Source organism: Rattus norvegicus, chromosome 19 (genome assembly GCF_036323735.1).
Source record: "Rattus norvegicus strain BN/NHsdMcwi chromosome 19, GRCr8, whole genome shotgun sequence".
Lineage (NCBI taxonomy): Eukaryota > Metazoa > Chordata > Mammalia > Rodentia > Muridae > Rattus > Rattus norvegicus.
The window spans coordinates 39,851,413-39,875,370 of NC_086037.1; the positions used below are offsets into that span (position 1 = coordinate 39,851,413).

At 42.4% G+C, this 23,958-nt stretch overlaps 1 long non-coding RNA gene and 1 pseudogene across 1 annotated transcript; both read left to right on the plus strand.

Moving 5' to 3' along the window:
• The first annotated feature begins 3,026 nt into the window (after positions 1–3,026).
• Positions 3,027–22,287, plus strand: LOC134483323 (uncharacterized). The gene is made up of 3 exons (XR_010060152.1): positions 3,027–3,642; positions 20,800–20,934; positions 21,882–22,287. It is a non-coding gene; the product is annotated as an uncharacterized LOC134483323 (long non-coding RNA).
• LOC134483316 (zinc finger CCCH-type antiviral protein 1-like) lies at positions 15,015–19,262 on the plus strand (annotated as a pseudogene).
• Positions 22,288–23,958: the final 1,671 nt, after the last annotated feature.

The following is a 23,958-nucleotide window of genomic DNA, read 5'->3' on the forward strand; positions in this document are numbered from 1 at the left end:
ATCAGCCCCCAAGATAGTGTTATTTACTTAAAAAAAATACCTTCTGGCAGTGCAGTTCAGCACTAGCACCGATATTTAACCCTAGAGCTTTTTTTGGTTGCTTGTTTTTTGTTTTTGTTTTTCGATGAACAAGTACTTTCTTATTTTGTGGCCCAGCCCTAGCTCTTACTTCTTTGCACAGTCACAGAGAGACCTCAAACATATACTCAGCCAAAGCCAGGGGAATGTAGAAAAGAGCCTAAGGCAATACCACATAATGACATTGAAAGTGGGTGGCCAAAAGGTGTTATAAAATTAACCTCACTTCAGTGAGTGATGACATACCAACCTGGTGGCCTAAGATTCTGGAATATTAATCAGAATCCTTTCGTCATATTAGATCTTAATAGAAACAAGGAAGCAGTCCTTTCCTGAAGTATATATTCATCATACGTAAAGAAGATATTAAATCCATATACAACTCAGAATAGAATTATCCCCCAAGACCGGAAAGATCTGGCAACATTAATATTAGAAGCTTCTCCTGTGTTACAGTGGTAAGCACAGAAGAAAGAGGAAGATAGGGCTGAAAACAAAAGCATCAGGCCAGAACACTGTTTCTCAGGATGAGTTGCTAGGTGAAGGTAAGTAAACCTTACTAAGTTTAATACAGTATTACATACACTGTTGTAAGTAACTGGAGCCGAGGCTATCCCCAAAGGTTTGCCTGTCTGTGAAATCTGATACCCTAACTCAGGTGTCTTCCCTGGCCTCAGTGGGAGAAGATGCACCAGCCCTACAAAAACTTGATGTGTCTTGGTGGAGGCACACTCTGAGGGATATTCCTCTACTCTCAGAGGAGATGGTGTGAGGACATTGGGGAGGAACTGTGGGAGAGAAGTAACAAGAGAAAGGACAGCAATTGGGATGCAAAGTGAATTTAAGCCTGTCAGTCACTGCTCTATTGCTGTGAAGAGACACCTTAACTAAGGTAACTAATAAAAGAATCAGGGTGTGCCCATGTCTCCAGGTAGATATGTAGCAGAGGACCAGCTTATCTGGGATCACTGGGACGGGAGAACCTTGTTTCTGAGGAAGCTTCATGAACCATGATATTGGAACTTAGGCCACTGAGGCGGGAGTGAATTGGCGGGTGGAGGAGCAATCTCATAGGGAGAGGGTGTGGGGGACAGAAGAGGGGGTCATGTAGAGGAACATGGAGTGGGAGATAAATTGGAAGTGTAGATAAAATAATGAAAGAAAACTAAAAAACATCAGACTATGAGTATCATTCTAATTCAAGCCTCAAATAATAAAAACATAAATGCGAGAGTCGCCTGGTCCTGTTCATGTCATCCTGAATCTTAAAATCTTTTTTCCTCCAAATTCCGTGCCACATGAGGTGCACTGACCTGTCAGCTGCCTGCTTGGATGACAACTGCAGCAGCTTCCCTATGCACTTGCTTTGTAGGAGCACGAAATCTATTGAGCTCCCTTTTCCAAGTTGGAACTTTAATTGGTAAGAGTCTTGCCTTGAGGACACCTTCCACATCTCTACAGTACAGAGGCAGGAGGCTTATCGTTAATAACATTCATCTCCTTAACTATGTCACCCTCCTCTTCAGCACATGACTTTGCTGTGACATTAAACTTCTTAGTGATCTTTTCCACTCTAAGCTGCACATGGTTTTCATGTATTTGCCCTGTGTGTTGTTCCTTCTCCTGCAGTCTTGAGGAACAGTGACCAAAAGTAACCAAACCACAGGCTCAAAGCCATGTTAATACTGTATTGTGTACTATTTTCACAGAGCTGCCTGAGATGTAAATGGGACATGGAAAATTCGAACATAGTTTGAATCTTAGGCCTTTCACTGGGCAGTCCCTCATCTTCTCTAAAATTTAACCCTATTCTTCTACCATTGAGACCCACCTGCTGCTTAGCTCTTTACCCCTCTGCCGTGGTCTGTTCCATATCTCTTCCTGCCCATGTCTATTCTGAATCTCCTGCTTCAGCTTGCCTCTGCCTATGTCCCTCTCTATGCCCGGAAGTTCTGCCCACATACTTCCTGACGCAGCTCTTGGCCATCAGATCTTTATTACATCCAATCGGCAGTGAGACAACACCTGATACATCTCTTAGCTTGTGTTGAGCTGGTGAGAAGGACAAACATCCACAAAATAGCAAAGCTGATGATGGGACATAGAAATGACAAGAGAAATCCTGCCAGCACTTAGCTCACTGCCAGTACAGAACTAACAATTGAAAGTTGACACACCTTAGTACAAAGGGAGGTCACCTCAGCATTTCCCCTTTTACTCCAAGAAATACCTTTAATTTAACATTAATAAGCTAGATAAAATAAGAAAACTTATGAGATGCATCAGGTAAGAATTACTGTCACAATATTCTGTCCGTTCGTATTTTGCAAAATTGGAGAAGGTACTTCATTATCTAAATTATATTAGTCTAAAATTTTGTGCCTAAATCATTTTCTATCACTTTTTAAGCTTTGTATCCCTTATCTATCATAACTTGCATTTATTAACCATAATAAGTCTTCTGAGACCAAATGTACTTTCATTAATTCCAAACAATTTAAGCGTTTATGTCTTTCATCCTTAAATTTTTACACATTTTTTGCGTACAAATTTTCTTTTTTTTTTCTTTTTCTTTATTCAGCTTCTACACGAAGATTATTTTTGCTCTGATTTAGAGCAGGATGCAAGGGTGAAGTGCAGACCTGAGGGGAGGGCAGATGAATGGAGTTGAGCGGCAGGATGTGAGGTTCACAGAGAATAAATAAGAAGTTAAAAAAAATAAGAAATAAGCACAGTGGGGATGAAGCTGTGAATACTTGGTGTGGGGAGGTTTGGCAGTGGACTGGGCATTTTAGGGGTGAGGTGGGATTGGCCTGGGTTCTGGAGTAGTAAGGATGGTGTCTGTTCTTGTCTTTTAGGGAAACTCCTCGGTCTTCTCCCATCCCTCCTCTGCCTCTACCCCCACCTCCAACCGCCATAACTGCCTCCTACCACAGCAGCGGCTTCTGGGCATCGGCCTCTTTCTGCTCAAGCTCTTCTATGTGCTCAGGGGTGGTACAAGCTTTTAAAAGTCCCAGGCAGTGGTCAGACCACGCACACTCTCCTGGCATCCCCATCCTCTCTCAGGACTTATGGTGCCAGAGCGGTTATCGCAGGAGTTTTGATGCTGCTGTGGACTGTCCATCGAGCCCTGCTTTCTGAGCCTCCCATGTCCACCCTGTTCCTGTCCAGGTTCCTGGCTGTCACATTTCTGCACGATGGTGAACAAGTTTGTTTTTCTGATTCTCATAACAAGAAAAGGTTAAGACTAAACTATCTAATCTTCAACCCCATCCAAGATCTGAGGAGGAGAAACGTTGCCTGAGTAAAACGAAAATCAGAGCAAACAGCTTCCAAATCTAAAGAAATGACAGAAATTGTTGGCTACCCTGACAGTCAGTCAGCAAATATTCCTGTGTCACTGTGGCATCCACCTTCAACTCACTGGGCCAGGAGCTCTAACAACAATCCTTTGAAGCAGGTCACTTGAAGGACTATCCTATTTTTTTTTCCAAAAACTGGGACAACAGACTTCCCCATGATCAACTTCTGCACAGCCTGGACAGCTTTCTGGCAGCAGTAGAGGTAAGTGGGTAGTATTTCACCCAATGGTTCTTTAGAGCCCATCATCTTTTTCAGAATAGATTGGGGACACTACCAGGAGTTGAGATCTCTCCCACTGTGAAAAGCCTTTAACTATTAGGACATCTGAAATGGCAGATTCTTCAGATCTCTAAAGGATTTGAGAACCACCTTTGTATGTAATGTCTATCTCAGTGAACAAATGTGGCTTTTTTTCCCAAGGGATTTACTTCCTACTTAACTTTAAAAACATACACAGGAAGTTAAATAAAGCTTATTTCTGTACCTAACTAAAGCAGTACCTAACATGACTGGAAGACTGATTATTTATAGTTGGAAAGTAGTAGCTTGAATTCCTTTATTATCCATGGCAGTGTACAGTAGTAATTTTATAAAATTAGAATTTTACACTGCATTGTGAATAAGTTGCATATGCTTATATCTTAAAAATGAATTGAATCATTTATGCAAGTACAATTTTAAATTCTATCATCATTCAAAAATCCATGCCATCCTAAAATATTTGAGACTTGGTATTGCTTTCTAGTATAAATAGAGATACAGTGATCTATGATTTTTGTCATTTTAGTCCCTTCTCCTGATTTCCCACAACATTAGACAGAGAATTGAGGAGAGAAAGAGAAAGGAAGAAAGACATCCCTGATTCGAATTTCCTTTACTGTTTCCTCACTGACCATGGCCAGTAAGAACTTGCAACCAATCCCCTAACTGGCAATAAACATCTACAGCCCACAGCAGACAAATAACCACCCACCCACCCTTCCTCTTGAGAATGAGGGGGTCATGTTCCTTTAAGTTGCTTCCCAATGTGTATGGGGTGACAACATGTTTTGGGGACCTTACAACAATTGGGATATTTTCCAAATCCTGGGAGATCTTGCAGTTTCCTATGCGTCCAGACCCTGAATGTGGAGGGATTAACTGAAGTCCTGGCTACATTAACAATGGAAAATACAAACACATTCCTACCATTTGAGGAAGGTCACCAGATATCTACCCCTTGAAGTTTGCTCAAAACAATTAGTCAATTAGCTTTTTATTTATCTTCAGGTCACTTCTTAGTAAACAGGCAGAAAAGAGATAGATTGTTTGCCAAAATTATAGCAATTGCTTCTAATCCAGTCACCAATAGAGTTCCTGCCATCCTTTGAAGTTTCATCAGAGAGGCTCTATTTTGCACAGACTCACAATACTTATGCCTCCTATGTGGCAAACTAAAAGAACTGTTAAGATCTCCTTAAATAATTCAACAGTTTTCCCAATCCAAACTCTCCCACCCTCCTCCAAAAAAACAAGAGATTCCTCACAAACATCTCCACTCACTTCGGTACCAGTTTATATATTAGTCACATTTCTGTTACTGCAGAAAAATACTATGACCAAGAACAACTCAAGGAATACAGTTCTTCACATTGTGGTAAGCAACCCCCAACTACCAAATTATTTCATTGTTAAGTCATAAATGTAAGGTGGCTACTGTTTTGAATTGTAATGTAAATATCATGTATAAAGTATGTCTCATATGTGATTGTTCCCTGAAGAGGTTGCAACCCACAGGTTGAAAACTGCACTTGTGTGTGGTGGTGGGAGGGGTGGTTGTGAGTTTTTTGTTTTGTTTGTTTTCCTTTTTCTCAAAACCCAAATGCTGATAAGAACATAGGCCAATATCAGACTCTTCAATTTTATTCCATTAGGCACTGTGTCTGCTCTCATGATATTAACACGCTGGTTTTTCTTTTTTACTATTCCCCAAAATGAAGGTGAAATCATTAAAGGTGATGCCTCCCGCAGTGCTTTACTGTCTTATTAGTTAGCAGTGTCTGACTGCCCTGCTCATTTGTGCTTTCATGTGAGTTCTGAGATTTTTTTTTCATTCCCATGAAGCTCTGTATTGGGACTATAATGGGATGGATTTAAACCTGTAGATGACTCTGGTAGGATTCGATATAATAATATAAATCATACTGATACATGAAAATGAGAGGTCTCTTCATTTTCTGGTTTCTTCAGTTTTTTTATTTTTCCTAATGATTTCATTTTAACAAGTCTTTACTTCCTTAGATATTACAAGATTTTTATTCTGAATGGGTTTGTTTTCTTGGCTTCTTTCATCATATTTATTGTTGGTATACAGGAGTTCTATTGATTTTACTGTGATTTTAGTGAATGTGTCCATGAGCCATAGGAGTTTGCCAGTGGTTTCGTAGTGGTCTTTATATATGGATCATATCGCCTGCAAATGAGAATGCTCTGACTGCTTTCTTTCATATTAACATGCCTTTCCATCTCTCTATTGTCATATTGTTTGGATAAGACTTCACATACTAGTTGAATTAGATGAAAAGAATGAACATCTGTGACTTATTCCTGATTTTAGTGGAAATCCATTATGATTTCCTCCAGTTAGGATGCTGTTGGCCTTGCATATTGCCTAAGGTATGTCTTCTCCATATCCCAGATTCTCCAGGACTTTTGCATTAATCACTGTGGGATTTTGCCAAAGAGATTGTCTGCCTCTACTGCAGTGATCATCTGTTTCCTGTTCTTGGTTTTCTGTGGTGGATTGTTTATTCATTTGTATTTGTTGAAACATTCTTGCACCTCTGCAGTCAAGCCAGCTTGATCACGGTACCTGACACTTTTGGTAAATGTCTGAATTTTATTTTCCAGGATATTATTGAGAAATTTTTCACTTAACTGTTCCTTCCAATCTTAGTTTCTTTTTTATGCTGTGAAGAGACACCATGAGCAAGGGAACTTGTAGAAGAAAGAGTTTATTTCAGCTTACAGTTTCAAGGATCATGAGTCTATGAATATTATGCTGGGGTACACGGCAGCAGGTAGGACACCATGTTTCTAGAGAACTGGCTGAGAGCTTACATCTTATGTGCAAGTCAGAGACAGAGAAAGTTAGTGTTAACTATAGATGGTGTTGAATTTGGAAACCTCAAAGCCCAATCCCATACACTCCTCCAACAAATCCGTATCTTATAATTCTTCCCGAATATTTCCACTAACCAGCAACAAACATTCATATATGTGAGTTTATGGGGGCCATTATCATTCAAATCACCATATTCCACTCCCAATTCCCCATAGGTTCTTAAACATATCATAATAAAAATACATTAGCTCAGCTTCTAAAACCCCTGAAGTCTTTCAGTCTCTACACAGTTTATCCACAGTGCTTTTCGACACTCCAGGAAGTCCCTTAATTATTCCCCTATGAAATCAAAAGGCAAATTGCATACATCCAATGTGTAATGCCAAAAATATGTTATCATTGCAAAGGGAAGTTGGGAATGTGGTGAGCCAGTTCAAGGCATTAACCCAACAGGGCACACTCCACATTCTCTACTTCTGATGCATGACAAAGGGATTAGATGGGTCCACTGCTCTGGCTTTGCTGACTGCAACATAATTCCTAAAACTATGTTGTATCGCATAGATCTGTGGTGGTTGTGTTTTCATTGTCACTCATTTCTAGGAATTTTAATTTTTCCTTATGTGTTTCTCCCTTGGCCCTTTCAGTAGTGTGTTGTTTGTGTTGCTGACCTTCCAAGAGAGTGTGTACTGACTGCACTTTCTATTGTGTGATACCAGTTTGATTCCTTTGTGCTTAGAATGCATGACACTACTTCAGCTTTCTTATCTTTCCTGAGGGCTGTTCTGTGTCCTAATCCGTGGTCAATTTTGGAGACAGATCCACAGGTTGATAGAAAATATATGTATAGTTCAGTGTAGTTTGTTAGGTCCATTTGACTGATGATGTCACTGAATTCTGCTCCTCCTCTTTTGTTTATTTGCATGTGATCTGCCAAGTGGTCAGAATAGACTATTAAAAACAATCACAACCACTATTATAGCTAATGGGTAATTTCAGATCTATCTGATAATTATATATTTAAATTTGTGACTGCTGTGTTTAATATGTATAGATTTAGAATTGTAGTATCTTTTGGTAATTGCAAAGTATGAAATGAATTTCCTTACATCTTCTGGACAGGATTGGTTTGAAATCTATTCTGTCAGCTGGATAGAGAAACTGCATAGAATTGCTATAGGGACCTGTGTCTTAGGTCTGTTTCCCTAGTATATCCTCTACATCTCTCATGATGGTGATCCTGTTTCTGGCTAAATAATGTCTGTTCACTGGGGAATTGAGTTTAGTGATATGCAAATATTATTTAAACCTATGTATTTAATTTTGTTAATTTTTGTGGTTTTTATTGGCTTCTTTTGATTGACTGTTCTAGTTTTGTTAAATTATTTCCTGTTTCCTCTGGTATTTTATCCTTCTCTTCAAACTAAAGTATTCCTTTTAGGATCCTCTACAGAGCTGTCTTACTGGTTATACATATTTTGTAAATTTATTCATCATATGCCTTAATCAGCACAGTAGCTGGGCAGCTGCCTGCCCTCCATGGTATCAGATCTATTTTCCAAACAATAACGCTCAACTCTTACTGGCTGTGTAGCATCTTGGCTGCTCTTTGTTCCCCTTGGACAGCCCTCAGGACCAGGCTCTCCTCTCCCTTAACCATGGCTGCTGTCCTCTTCCTCTCTCCTCTCCATCACACACGTTCTTCCTTTATTCTCTGGCAGCTTCTTCTTCCTTCTTCCCTCCTCATGATCCTCTCTAGCAAAGCCCTCAGAAACTCACCTCCCCCATCTCTCTGCTGTGCAGCTGTTGGCTGTTGGCTTCTTTATAATCACAACTAACTGGGAGCAGGGTCAGCTTTTGGAGGTAACCAGTCTTGAGTTCCACAAATTAGCATTAAAATACAAGCAGAATTAGGCCAATCCACCACAGGGATTTCTTTTGTTTTGTTTTGGTGTAAGTTTTCTTTTACCTTTATTTTATTTTTGGCTATTTTTTTATTAATTGGTTATTTTATTTATTTATATTTCAAGTGTTGTCCCACTTTCCAGACTCCCCTCATCATATCTTACATCCCATTTCTGCTCAGCTTTGCCTATATGACAGTGCTCCCCCACCTACACATATCCATTCCCACCTTACAACTCCAGCATCTACTTTTGGTGGGCAACAGGCCTCAGCATAGTCAATGGCCTCCCGCCACATGGATGTCACTTAAATCAGTCCTCTTCTACACAGTTACCTAGAACCATAGACCCTGTATATACTTTGGCTGGCCATTCCCTAGGAGCTGGGGGATTGGTGACAGAGGGTCTGGTTAGATATTAAAGACCAATGGTTGCTGCTTTCTCTTCTTTTTCTGGTTATGGGTGAAATGGTGATTGTGTGCTTCATTTTTTGAAATTATTCAGAGATGATTTATTTCTTCATTTTTCTTGGGTATAGTTTAGCTCATTGTCTTGGAGTTTCCCTACTACAATCCTCTGTTATGCTTTCTTAGAGAAAAATATTGTTTAAATTTGGTTTTGTCATGAAATATTTTGGTTTCTCCATTTATGGTGGTTGAGAATTATGCTGGGTATCTGCCCAAGATTTTCTGGGTTTTGGAGTCTCTGTTGAGAAGTCTGGTGTAATTCAGATAGGTCTGAACTTATTTGTTACTGGTTATTTATACCTTACCCCTTTTAATGATCATTCTTTGATCTGTGCATTCAGTATTTTAATTATTATGTTAATTGAGGAATTGTTTCTGGTATGATTAAATTGGCATTCTGTAGGCTTGTTGTACCTTCATGGCCTTTTCTTCCTTTACCTTATGGATGTTTTCTGCTATGATTTACTGAATATGCTTACTGGACCTGTGAACTGGAAATCTAAATTCTCTTCTATTCTATTATCCTTATGTTTGGACTTTTAATTCTGTCCTGAAATTCATGGATATTTGTATTCAATAAACCATACATGGTTATCTGAAATGGGTATTTTGTGATTTGTGGGGTGATCTCCTTGACCCCAACTCTTACATTTAGTACCACGTTTTATAATGAAACAAGGTCAAGAATGGTGACCTCTTGCCATAAACTATATGAAAAAGGCAGGTGAATTAATGTGTGTCAAGTATCAGTAGATTCCTGGGTGGTTTTTGCTCCACCAAATGCAACATTTTGGCCATATGCAACAGTTTCAAAAGCCCAAGTTTGATGTTCCTTGGGATTCCCAAGATGATGCACTCAGACCCGACAGACAACACCCAGAATCCTTGTCAAAGAAATTGATTTATAAAATCGAAGGAACGTTACTAAGTCATGTTACAAAATATTTGATCACACTGTGATGTCCAAGAATGTATTATTTACTGAAAAACTAGTGTGTGGTATAGCAGGGCCATGGCACAGACATTTAAAGCAAGAGTTGTTTATTCATGTAAACATGGACTTAATTACGGTATGGCTCACCTACCACACACATTTATGGCAAAGGTAAAAAGTGCACTTAGGTCCAGCAGATCAAGACACAACGTGAAAGGAAATCTAGATAACTAAACCAATGGAAAGTTTTTGAGTTAAAGGATTTTTAAGAAAGTGTTCAGAGGGAACAGGAATGCTCTTCTTCTGGGAGGTCAGTGAATCAGGAAAGACAGTTGGGAGCTTTACTTGACTTCAGCATCTGACTCCTGAAACTTCATTGGTAAAATTAATGTCTGGAATTTTGGATTGTAAAACAACAGGTTGGCCCTGCAGCTTTGGGCAAGGCCCATGGACAAAGAGGTCACACCTGATGGGAACAATCTTAAAAGCCATCTGATTCTGGTAAGTCACCTGAGAAGTCCTCAAGGAGAGAGGAATGAATGGGTAGCACCATAATAGAAGGCTTTAGGATCTCGGATAGTGCTACTCTAGATGCCTGGAATATAGAAGCAGAAAATGTAAAGCTAAATGACTTCACAGGAATTAGCTCATTTCTGATTATGATTTTTTCATATTGGTATTTTATATTTATTCTTTTTTTAAAATTTAAATCAAGAGCCTTAGGTTGTAATGCGAGGCGGTCTTAGAATCAGAAAATGCTTAGAACACTTGTATGGCACCCCGCAACTAACACTATCTGGCTAGAAATTCTACTTTTAACTTCATCACCATCCACAGCTTCCATTTAACCAGCAGGTTCCATGCCAGGCAGACACTGAGCAGGTTGTATGTTCTGTTAATCTCCACAACAACCCAATTCAGCAGAAACACCTCCGTTTTACAGGTGAAGAAACCACAGCTCAAACAAATGAGTATCAGGGTCCCATCAGTCTCACTGGCTGTCACTTAGACCCACATCCTTCTCTGTAAAGGGAAGCCATGGGCCTGATGTGGGCTGTGCAAGCTGACTCTACTGAGATGATCAATGCTATTCTTGACCTTGGGAGAATTTAAGACAAGGTGACCCACACACTCCTGGGATAGATTCTGCCTCTGGGTTCTAGGGTGGGACACGGTATCCCTTGCTGTGTGTCTCTACTCATCTGAGGAGTCTGCTCCCATGTGTCAGCTCCTATGGCAGTGGTTCTCAACATTACCAGTGCTGGAACCCTTTAATACAGCTCTTCATACTGTGATGATCCCCTCCATAAAATTATTTCATTCCTACTTCATAAATAATATTGCTACTCTTATGAGTCATAATGTACAAGGTATCTGATATGCAATCTCTGTGAAGCAGTTGCCACCCACAGGTTGAGAAATATTGCTCTATAAACTTTTTTTTTAATGAAAGGCTTTCACCTCAGAAGTACCTGGAGCAGTTGTAAGAGCCCTGAAATACTGGCAGGCCCAAGACTGCTTGCCTTAATGACAACAGAGATTCCTGGCTAAAGGCACAATCTGAAATCACTGTCCCCAGGTCATTTCTTGCCTAAATTTTCCCTCATTACAATGTCTGTCTGCTTGGACATGTCTGTCCAGGAAGCCAGTCCATGTAGTCTCTGATACAGACAGAATGCTAAAGGCAAGAATGTTTTCCCTCTGTTGGCCCACAGTCATTTCTATAGAAGTAAGTTCAAATCCCCTGTGGATAAATGTGTGTCTCTCACATGTCAACCGTTTGAGTTGACAAAAAACAAATTTCACTTCAGATTTACAGCTGACTAAAAATTATTTTTGGGAGAATGCAGAGGGTGGCCAGGCCTGCAGAGTCAGATCCCCTCCCTACCTGGAATGATCCCACCCTCAGTAGACTTCAGCTTCACCTATAAGGTGTAATCAGAAAAATCTGACCTTAAGATTCTGAAGTCCACAATATGCACAACCCCTAAAGTTGGTAAATGGCCTATATGAGGGTTTTCTCCAGTTTAAACTATTCTGGCTTCTTTTCTCTCTTGTGCTGCAATCTGTTCTCTCAGGTCCGTTGGTCCTGGAAGGACCTGGGTTCAAGTCAAGGCCTCGTGGGTGGGGAGGAAGATGTTCTGTTGTGTGAATGAGTATGGATTAAGAATGTAAGGGTTGGGGATTTAGCTCAGTGGTAGAGCGCTTGCCTAGCAAGCGCAAGGCCCTGGGTTCGGTCCCCAGCTCCGAAAAGAAAAAAAAAAAAAAAAAAAAGAATGTAGCCCCACCAACAGATTGGGAAAAGATCTTTACCAATTCTACAACAGATCGAGGGCTTATATCCAAAATATACAAAGAACTCAAGAAGTTAGACCGCAGGGAGTCAAATAACCCTATTAAAAAAATGGAGTTCAGAGGTAAACAAAGGATTCACAGCTGAGGAATGCCAAATGGCTGAGAAACACCTAAAGAAATGTTCAACATCTTTAGTCATAAGGGAAATGCAAATCAAAACAACCCGGAGATTTCACCTCACACCAGTGAGAATGGCTAAGATCAAAAACTCAGGTGACAGCAAATGCTGGTGAGGATGTGGAGAAAGAGAAACACTCCTCCATTGTTGGTGGGATTGCAGACTGGTACAACCATTCTGGAAATCATGGAAATTCTGGAGGTTCCTCAGAAAATTGGACATTGAACTACCTGAGGACCCAGCTATACCTCTCTTGGGCATATACCCAAAAGATTCCCCAACATATAAAAAAGACACATGCTCCACTATGTTCATAGCAGCCTTATTTATAATAGCCAGAAGCTGGAAAGAACCCAACAGAGGAATGGAAACAGAAAATGTGGTACATCTACACAATGGAATATTACTCAGCTATCAAAAACAATGATTTTATGAAATTCATAGGCAAATGGATGGAACTGGAAAATATCACCCAGAGTGAGGTAACCCAATCACAGAAAAACACACATGGTATGCACTCATTGATAAGTGGCTATTAGCCCAAATGCTTGAATTACCCTAGATGCACAGAACACATGAAACTCAAGAAGGATGACCAAAAAGCGAATGCTTCACTCCTTCTTTAAAAGAGGAACAAGAATACCCTTGGCAGGGAATAGGGAGGCAAAGTTTAAAACAGAGGCAGAAGGAACACCCATTCAGAGCCTGCCCCACAAGTGGCCCATACATATACAGCCACCAAACTAGATAAGATGGATGAAGCCAAGAAGTGCAGGCTGACAGGAGCCGGATGTAGATCGCTCCTGAGAGACACAGCCAGAATACAGCAAATACAGAGGCGAATGGCAGCAGCAAACCACTGAACTGAGAATGGGACCCCAGTTGAAGGAATCAGAGAAAGAACTGGAAGAGCTTGAAGGGGCCTGAGACCCCATATGTACAACAATGCCAAGCAACCAGAGCTTCCAGGGACTCAGCCACTACCTAAAGACTATACATGGACTGACCCTGGGCTCCAACCTCATAGGTAGCAATGTATAGCCTAGTAAGAGCACCAGTGGAAGGGGAAGTCCTTGGTCCTGCCAAGATTGAACCCCCAGAGAACGTGATTGTTGGGGGGAGGGTGGTAATAGGGGGAGGATGGGGAGGGGAACAGCCATATAGAAGAGGGGGGTTAGGAGGATGTTGGCCCGGAAACCGGGAAAGAGAATACAATCAAAATGTAAATAAATACTCAAGTTAATAAAGAAAAAAAAAGAATGTAGCCCCACTCTGACTTGCCAAGTAAGCTCCAGAAAATCTTCCCCAATCACAGAACTGGACCATGTGAGAGCCTACACTGTTTAAAATGGAGAGTGGATGCTTTCTCCTGGAAGAAATAATTGGGGGTTGACTGTCACTTGTGAACCTCCTGTGTTAAGTCACTTCTCAGAAGGGAAGCTTTCCTCTAACTCCTCCATGGGACCAGGCCAGCACTGGGGCCTGAGGATGCTATGGTCTTGCAGCTCTGAGCTGGGAGGGGTAGCTCTCACCCTGACATGGAGAAGCCTGTTTTCACAGCTGATCCTGATCTGAGGAGCAGGTGCTTTTAAAGAAGCATGTGAAAGTATCTCCTGCAGGAGACCACACTCTGCAGGGAAAGTCACACAGGACTGCAATTAGTGACTTCCCAACAAACACAGGGCATGGGAACCAGGGAGGGCACTGGATGGATGGTTGGAGAGTTTGAGAAAGCCTGCATCTCCCTGAAAGACTTCCCACAACCATAAGTCCCACCACTGTCCCAGGCTCACAGGGGAGGCTCAGCAAAGCCTGCCACCTGCTGGGATCCCTGCAAACTAAAACTGGAGTGGAGAACTGAGGAAAGCACTTTGGTGGAGGGGGAGACTCAAGTCTCCAGGGCCAGGTCAGCCTTCTGTCCCTTTGGTTCTCCTCACTTCACAGAGGTGCCTATTGAAAGGTGAGGCAAGCCGGGATCTCAACAGTCTTTGGCCAAAGAAGTGAGAGCCCACAGGGCAGAGCAAGGCAAAGCAGAGCCAGGCAGAGCAAAGTGAAGCCCTGCCAGCCAGCAAATAGGCCTTGCGCATGTGGGACTGGTGGCAGCAGTGCTTGCCCTTGCTCTCCTGGTGGCGCAGAACCCCTGCCTGGATGTGAAGAGTGGGGAAACTCACAGTGGCTTGTCCTCCAGCTGCAACTGCCAGTGCTTGGGGAGGGGGAAGTTGAAGATGCTCCCATGATCCTCCGATTTCTGGCCCACTTTGTCCACGGTTGTCCATGTTCAAGGCTGTGGTCAGCCCCGCCAGAAGCCCCGAGGACACGTAGAGCAAGCACAACTGGCCAGCAACCACCATGGGCATCCGAGGTGGGACCCAGGCCAAGTGGCAACAGAGGCGCACCAGGCAGCCAGGCACCAGCCCCAAGCCTGTGCATACTGAGGCCAATGACACTCCACTAGTCCCTCCACCATGCACATCCCACCCCTGGCAGGCAAGATCTCTCTGTCCAGGGCTTCCCCCAGACCTGCAACTACCAACAGCTCAATGAGCCCTTACTTAATTCTTCTTAACCATAATGGCTTGTCATAAAAGGTCATTGGGAAAGTGAATGATGAGATGAAAGCCTTAGAAGAAAACTAGAGAGACTTACGGAAATGAAGAAGAAAGCTCTCTTCCCAGTAGGAGCCTGGCAGTCCCAAGCTCAGGGCACCTCATGTCCAGGCTGGAACCCAGCATGCATTGTTGTGGAGAACCTGCCTCCTTAAGGCCCTGGCTTCCCACTCATTCTCCTGAGATGATGGCTTTAATTCTTTTAATTTTTACTGGTTATTTTCTTCATTTCCATTTCATGTGTTATCCCCTTTTCCAGTTTCCTTTCTCCACGAAGCAGAGTCCAGCTCACAAGCCTGAGCAGCTGCAGCCATAGTGCACCATGGGGGATCCTGGGGCAGACTGTTTCATCACCAAGATCCTGTGGACCCACAGGGGCCGCATGACCTTAAAGGAACTGCAGAGTAGGATCAGGCTCCAGAGGCAGAGCTCTATGAGCTGCTGGGCAAGACTGCTTATTCCTATTGGGGACTGGAGATCAGGCAGGGATCACGCTGTAGGTGGTGGCTACTACTGAAGCCTGTGGCTTCAATCTCAAGTGCATCCAGGGACCATGCTACAGATTGCCCAAGCCTCTGCAAGCTCAAACTTCTGGGACAGAGTCATTATGCAAAATCCCAGAGAAACCTCTGCAAATATCCACACCAAGTTTTTAGGAACAGAGCTTCCAGGTCCTGAAGAATCATGAGCTTTCTGGGCTTCACCAAGAGGAGCCGGCCATCTTCCTAGTACAAAGGGATGCTTTTCTCCTGCAAAAGTTACTACAAAGGAGACAGCCACAAACTGATCTGCTTGAAGCCACAACCATGCAAGAGAGTCCAAGTCTGTGAGCACTTCACCCAGGCCAACTGCCGTTACCTCAGCTGTCTCAGGTCTCATGACCTGATGGACAGGAAGGTGTTGACCTCCGTGACTGAGCATGGGCTGAGTTCTGATGGGGTCCAGAACATCCAGGACATCTGCAACAACAAACACATTAGGAGGAGACCCACTGGCATGAGAGCTCCCCATCCACATCACAGAGGCAGGTCACAGAGACAGAAGCAAATGCAGAGACGGCTTCCTTCCAAATAGTCTAGGATTTCTCTCCCATGTCTCACCTATGGGATCTGGTCCACCTTTTCCAGATGTCACCAGCTGTAACGATTCCCTGGAGGAGGTGTCTGCAGCTGTCACTCAGGAGGTCAAGAACCTGGGGACCCAGGACTCTGCACAGCTTTCCTTGGTCTCATCTAAGGCTGCTGGTGTCTGAGGACCCAGTCACATGAGAGCAAGCCAGGGGTTTTCTGAGAATGGAGATCTGGATGGCTTCTTTTCTAGGAATCCTACTGATTCTTTGTAAGCTCCTGCCTCCTCTGCTGGCTTTCCTCTCAATGAAGCAAAAAGAAATGAAGCCATGTCCATGAGAAAAAGCATGAATCCTGGAAACTGCATGGAGGTCAAGGGAAAGAATGAGGCTCCAGACATCAATCACATCCCATTTTAAATGGTTCTATTGATGGGGTGACAATGGAAGAAGCAACAGACTCAGGAATTTTAGGTAAAGGTAGAAACTCAGAGAAGGAGTTTGGCAATGTTCCTTCTCTTTCAATTCAGTGGAATAATTGAAGCACTATTGTTATTAGGTCTTCATTAAAAGTCTGGTAGAAAGGATCCATTAAAGCCATGTGGCCCTGATTATTATTATTTTTTACTTTTTGGAGTGGCAACCTTTAATGACTATCTATTTTCTTATGGGAATTATTCATTACCTTCCCAGATCTGTATTTAACTTGGCATTTGTTATCTGTTAGAAAAATCACTAGTATCAAATAGGTTTTTCACTTTTCTGTAGTGAAGGCCTCTGAAAGTAAGCCCTAATGATTGTTGAATTCACTCAGTGTCCGTTGTTACGTCCCCCTTTTCATTTCTGATTTGGTAATTTAGGTATAGGCACTGTGGTTTGTCTGTCTTGTGGATCTTCTCAAAAAAAAAAAAAAACCAGCTCTTGCTTTGCTTGGCTCTTTGTATCATTCTCTTTGTTTGTAATTGATTGATTTTAGTTCTGAGTTTATTTCCTGCCATCAAATCCTACCAGACTCTCTATGGGATGAGGCTTTGCCTCACCTTGGTAACAGCAGCATGTGATAAATGAAGCTTATGCTGCTCTCTGTAGTGGGGATGACGTCACAATTTCACTGAAAACCATGCACAGCCTCGTTTTAGACTGTATTAAAGTAGCCCACGATTTCAGTGCTCCCTGCAAGGTGCCATGAGACAGTAGTAACGTGAGTCTGCATGCACCTCGACAGTTTTCACTAGGGACATCTGAGTGATTTTATGAAAATTTATACTGAGTTCATGGATGAACATGCACAAACACACACGCGCACACACACTTTACTGACATGGTGCACATTCTTTCCACACAAAGAAGAAAGTGAGTATTAATGAAAACACACCAATAATGGAATCGATGGACGGAGTTGTGGGGAAGTTGGGGCTTAGAGTTACTTAAAGGCCCTGTGCAGGCTCTCCTTCTGTTGGAGGCTAAACTTCAAGTGCAATGGGGTTATTTTCTTTCTGTATAGCACACAGAGCTAGGGTGGAAACTAGGTTTTGAGCATATTTGGCAAGTACTAGAACACTGAATTAATTCCTAGGGCTGGAACCCTATTAATGTTCTACAAAATTACAGGGCAGGCTGGATGAAGACTCTCAGCTGACAATGTGGACATCTCAAGACAGGCACTGGACAATGGCTGACAGACTTGTCTGAAGACTGGAAATGTTTTGCTATCTCAGAGGAAAAGAAGGCCCCTCATACCACACTGTACTCTAAGGACAGTTTATTCAGGTTAGGATGACATGAACTATTGACTCATGTCACAGATGTCAGTAGAAATTATCCAAGGTATTGTAGGCTGTAGGTAGCATTAACAGGACGAATCACACTGTGTTGTGAAGACATAGAATATGACTATGTGTAGCAAGACCCAGGCCTCTTCCAGTTTCTAAGATCATACCTGAGAACCTCAAATATAGTAATAATGTGATTGTGTGGGGTGAATCTAGTTACAACTAGCTTCTATTTTGACACAGATGACTCTTTTTGTGTCATGGTCAGCTTATAATGAATGACTAGAGGACCTAAGCTTGAGAATAACCAAAGACTACATTGCTTCTCTAGCTGCTGAGCTTTTAAAAGCCCTGGGGTGACAGCAACATTTTGCGGACATTCTGGATTATTCCTTCTGTACTTTAACTCTCTGAGTCAACCCCACTCTGAGTAAGTCAGTTCCATTCCATAAATTGGAAATCAGTCAACTGGAAAAAAATACTTTCTCAATACAAACACAGATTGGCCATGGAAAAAGGGCAGCTTGAACTGTCCCACCTAGGTCCTGGGCTTGCACAGGCCTGCTCTCCAAAAGAAAAGTGTGTTCACAGCTGCAGGCTGCATTCACTATGGATGCTCTTGAGGTTCCTCCCTAAACTGCTTAGATTAAGATAATTTTTTTGCCATCTATCAAAAGAATTCATTATGCCAAACTGGCCTTTCTTCTGAACCTTCTGTTCTGTGGGCAGGGCAAAATCTCCAGCAACCCTCACAGCAATGTGGGCTGCCAATCTGGGACTCAGAATTATACCAGTGCAAACCAAGAACAGGGCAACTGGAAGAGACCTCATTGGGTTGCAGGAACCTTCTGTTCTGAGTCACTTCTCAGAAGGGGCACTTTGCTCTAACTCCTCCATGGGACCCAACCAGTACTGGGGCTGGAGGATCCTTGGGTGTTGCAGCTCTGAGCTGGGAGGGGGAGCTAGCACACTGACATGGAGAAGCCTGTTTTCACAGCTGATCTGGATCTGAGGAACAGGTGCTTTTAAAGAAGCATGTGAGAGTATCTCCTGCAGGAGAGCACACTCTGCAGGGAAAGTGACACAGGACAGTGAAAAGTGGCTTCCCAACTTCCACAGGTCCTGTGACCCAGGGAGGGCACCAGATGGTCCAAGAGTTTGAGAAAAGCCTGCATTTCCCTGAAAGACTTCCCTCAACCATAAGTCCCACCACTGTCCCAGACTCACACCTGAGGATCAGCAAAGCCTGCCACCTGCTGGGGTCCCCACAAACTGAACCCAGAATGGAGAACTGCGGGAAAGCACTTGGGGAGAGGGGGAGACACAAGTCTCTGGGGCCAGGCCTGGGGTCTGTCCCTTAGGCTCTCCTCACCTCCTAGTGCAGAGCACTGCAAGCCTGGATCTCAAAAGTCTTGGGCTGAAGAAATGGGAGAATGGAGCGGCAGCGACGGTGGGGGTCGACAGGGGAGTTGAAGGCGGAATGGTAGCAGTGGAGGCAGAAGAGGTGAAGGCTGAGGGGGGGGTGGTGTTAGGGGCGAGGACGGAGGCGGGGACGGGGGCGAAAGAGAGGACCGGTGTGGGGGCGGGTCGGAGGCCAGGGCGGTAGTGGGGGCAGAGAGAGGAGATGGGTCGGAGTTGATGGCTGGTGGGGGTGTGGTTCGGGGGCGTGGGCGTGGGCTGGGGGCATGGCCAGGGGCAAGCAGAGCAAAACCCAACCCTGTCAGCTGGCGGATAGGCACTGGGGCGGGCAGACTTGCCCCGAAGCTCTATTGATGGGGTGATAATGGAAGAAGCAACAGACTCAGGAAGTCTAGGTAAAAAGAGAAACTCAGAGGAGTTTGGCAATGTTCCTTCTCTTTCAAATCAGTGGAATAATTGAAGCACTATTGTTATTAGTAGAATAATAATATTCTGGTAATAATAATATTTCTGGTAGAAAGGCTGCATTAGAGCCTAGTGGCCCTGATATATATTTTTTTTTAATTTTTGTAATGGCATCGTTTAAATACTATCTATTTTCTTATGAGAATAATCTTATGAGTTAAATCCCACATTTGGATTTAACTTGGTATTTGTTATCTGTGTAGAAAAATTACCAATATCAAATAGATTTTTCACTTTTCTGTAGTAAAGAACTCTGAAGAAGCCCTAATGGTTGTTGAATTCACTCACATGTCTATTGTTTCATCCCCCTTTTCATTTCTGATTTGGTAATTTAGGTATTGACACTGTGGTGTGTACTTAGTTTCAGCAAGGGGATGTTTCTCTTATGGATCTCCTCAAAAAACAGCTCTTGCTTTGTATGACTCTTTGTATTATCCTCTTCGTTTGCAATTGAATGATTTTAGTACTAAGTTTATTTCCTGCCATCAAATCCTACCAGACTCTCTATAGGATAAGGCTTTGCCTCATCTTGGTAACAGCAGCATGTGATAAATGAAGCTTTTGCTGCTCTCTCTAGTGGTGATGACATCACAATCTCTGTGTAAACCATCCACAGCCTGTTTTTAGGCTGTATTATAGTAGACCACCATTTCAGTGTTACCTACCAGGTGCCGTGGGACACTAGTAACACACGTCTGCATGCACCTCGACAGTTTTCATTACGATATTCTAAGTCATTTTATGAAAATTGATAGTTCATGGATGAACATACACAAACACCTGCACAGAAACACAAACAAACACAAATACACACACACACACACACACACACACACACACACACTTTACTGACATGGTACACATTCTTTGCACACCAAAAAATAAAGTGAGCAGTAATGAAAATACACCAATAATGGAGTTGATGGAGGGAGTTATGCAGAAGCTGGGACTTAGAGTTACTTAAAGGCCCTATGCAGGCTCTCCTTTTGTTGGAGGCTAAACTTCAAGTGCAATGTGGTTCTTTATTTTCTTTCTCTAAAGCACACAGAGCTAGGGTGGAAACTAGGGCTTTGAGTATGTTTGGCAAGGACAGTCACACTGAATTAATTCCTAGGGCTGGAACCCTACTAATGTTCTACAAAATTACAGAGCAGCCTGGAGGAAGACACTCATCTGACAATGTGGCCATCTCAAGACAGGCCCTGACAATGGCTGAAGACTTGACTGAAGACTGGAAATGAAGGCCCCTCTGACTACGATGTACTCTAAGGACAGTTTATTCAGGTTAGGATGACATAAACTATTGTCTCATGTCACAGATGTCAGCACAAAATATCCAAGGTATTGTATGCCAATGGTAGCATTAAGAGAACAAAGCACACCATGTCATGAAGACATAAATTATGAGTATGTGTAGCAAGACCCAGCCTCATCCAGGTTCTTCGATAGTAATGGAGAACCCCAATACAGTAGTAATGTGATAGTGTGGTGTAAATCTAGTTACAACTAGTTTCTCTTTTGACACAGATGACTCTTTTTGTGGCATGGTCAGCTTATAATGAAAGACTAGAGGACCTAAGGTTGACAATAAACAAAGATTACATTGTTTCTCTAGCTTCTTAGCTTTTAAAATCCCTGGTGTGACAGCAACTGTTTGTGGACATTCTGGATTATTCCTTCTGTACTATAAATCTCTGAGTCATTTCCATTCTCAGTAAGTTAGTTCAATTCTATAAATTGGAAATCTGTCACCTGGAAAAAACACTTTCTTAATATGATCCAAGATTGGCCATGAAAAAAAGGGTAGTTTGAACTGTCCCACCTGGGTAATGGGCTTGGACAAGCCTGCTCTCCAAAGGAAACAGTGTTCATAGCTGTAGGCTGCATTCACTATGGATGCTCTTCAGGTTCCTCCATAAACTGATTAGATTAAGATAATTTTCTTGCTAACAATCAAAAAACTCATTATGTCAAGCTGGCCTACAAGAAGCTAGTTTCTATACTATATTTTATCAGATGGGAATGATATATATGGTCATCATTGACAACAGGTGAAAGGTCTGCTCTAATATGGAAACTCAGTGATGCTGGAGGATGATCCTGACCCACAATGAGCAGTGGGAACACCAGAGCCCTGTAGGGATGCCTGGCAACCTAACACATTGAGCACGCACAGCTCAGTAAGTTCCCTGTGAGTACACATCTCCTGAGATCTCTCTATTTAATTGTAGGTGATCCTGTCCACCTAATACAGCACATCATGTGGAATAACAGAAGCCACCTGCAGGAGCTGCGGTGATGACTCACAGGTTAGAGAATCTGCTGCTCTCTCAGAAGAACCACATGGTCCCGAACAATCATCTACAACAGGGAATGTCATTCCTTCTTTTGGACTATGAGTGAAATGCACCCAGGACAGGGCACAGACATACAGTAGAAAAAAAAAAAGACCCATTGACATAAATGATAAAACTAAGTCTAATCTGCAACAATAAAAACACAGCACACTTATGGTCAAGGACAAGAGCGTGTATCAAAACCTATTTCCCAACACGACTCTGAAGGTCAGTATCTCTGGGGTTAATATTGATGCTGTAGTGCAAGAAAAGCTGAGGGGTTGGGGATTTAGCTCAGTGGTAGAGCACTTGCCTAGCAAGGGCAAGGCCCTGGGTCCAGTCACCAGCTCCAAAAAAAAGGAAAAAAAAAAAAAAAAAGAAAAGAAAAGCTGAAGCACATGGTTCCCCATCAGGATGAATTCTACATTCCTTTGTGAATGTTGTCAATTTGTCTGCAGCTGTACAGTTATGAGTTTATATTACTCAATATGTGGTGCACAGGGTCAAAAATGAATGTGTGTTGTAGACTCTTATATACTGAGATTAGCAGAACACATGACAGCATGGATACAGTAAGGCAGTGATTACATCATAAAGTGTGTGTCCATAAAAAAAGTCACATTATCCACACAAAAGACACTACCACCCTGTGTACCCCTTGCTGGTTTTGAATTTACTATTTAGCCCAGGCACCCTGGAACATGCAAAGATCCATCTCTAGCTGTCAGTTGTAAGTCCACAGGAGGGGACAGAACCCTTGAATAAGAAAAATGGTCTTAAGAGTCAAGACATAAAAATCAATGTTTATTCATAAGGAATACAATTTACAACAAAACAGGGTTAAAATGAATTAATATGAATATTTAACAATATTTTAAAAAATGAAAAATAGTAAGAAGAACAAATAACTATGAAACAACAAAAAGAAAACTTCAATTAAAATCATAACAAAAATATTTCTAATCAACATATTCTTTTTTTAATTTTTTTTACTGTTTTTACTTGGTTTTATTTTTATTAATATATTTCAATTGAAATAGAATTATACCACTTCCCCCTTTCTTTTTTTTTTAAATTTATTTAATACTTAATAATAATTCTTTGGTTTCTGGGCAAACATCCCCCTCCCCCCTCCCCTTCCTTATGGGTGTTCCCCTCCCAACCCTCCCCCCATTGCCGCCCTCCCCCCAACAGTCTAGTTCACTGGGGGTTCAGTCTTAGCAGGACCCAGGGCTTCCCCTTCCACTGGTGCTCTTACTAGGATATTCATTGCTACCTATGAGGTCAGAGTCCAGGGTCAGTCCATGTATAGTCTTTAGGTAGTGGCTTAGTCCCTGGAAGCTCTGGTTGCTTGGCATTGTTGTACATATGGGGTCTCGAGCTCCTTCAAGCTCTTCCAGTTCTTTCTCTGATTCCTTCAACGGGGGTCCTATTCTCAGTTCAGTGGTTTGCTGCTAGCATTCGCCTCTGTATTTGCTGTATTCTGGCTGTGTCTCTCAGGAGCGATCTACATCCGGCTCCTGTCGGTCTGCACTTCTTTGCTTCATCCATCTTGTCTAATTGAGTGGCTGTATATGTATGGGCCACATGTGGGGCAGGCTCTGAATGGGTGTTCCTTCAGTCTCTGTTTTAATCTTTGCCTCTCTCTTCCCTGCCAAGGGTATTCTTCTTCCCCTTTTAGAGAAGGAGTGAAGCATTCACATTTTGATCATCCGTCTTGAGTTTCATTTGTTCTAGGCATCTAGGGTAATTCAAGCAATTGGGCTAAAAGCCACTTATCAGTGAGTGCATACCATGTATGTCTTTCTGTGATTGGGTTAGCTCACTCAGGATGATATTTTCCAGTTCCAACCATTTGCCTACGAATTTCATAAAGCCATTGTTTTTGATAGCTGAGTAATATTCCATTGTGTAGATGTACCACATTTTCTGTATCCACTCCTCTGTTGAAGGGCATCTGGGTTCTTTCCAG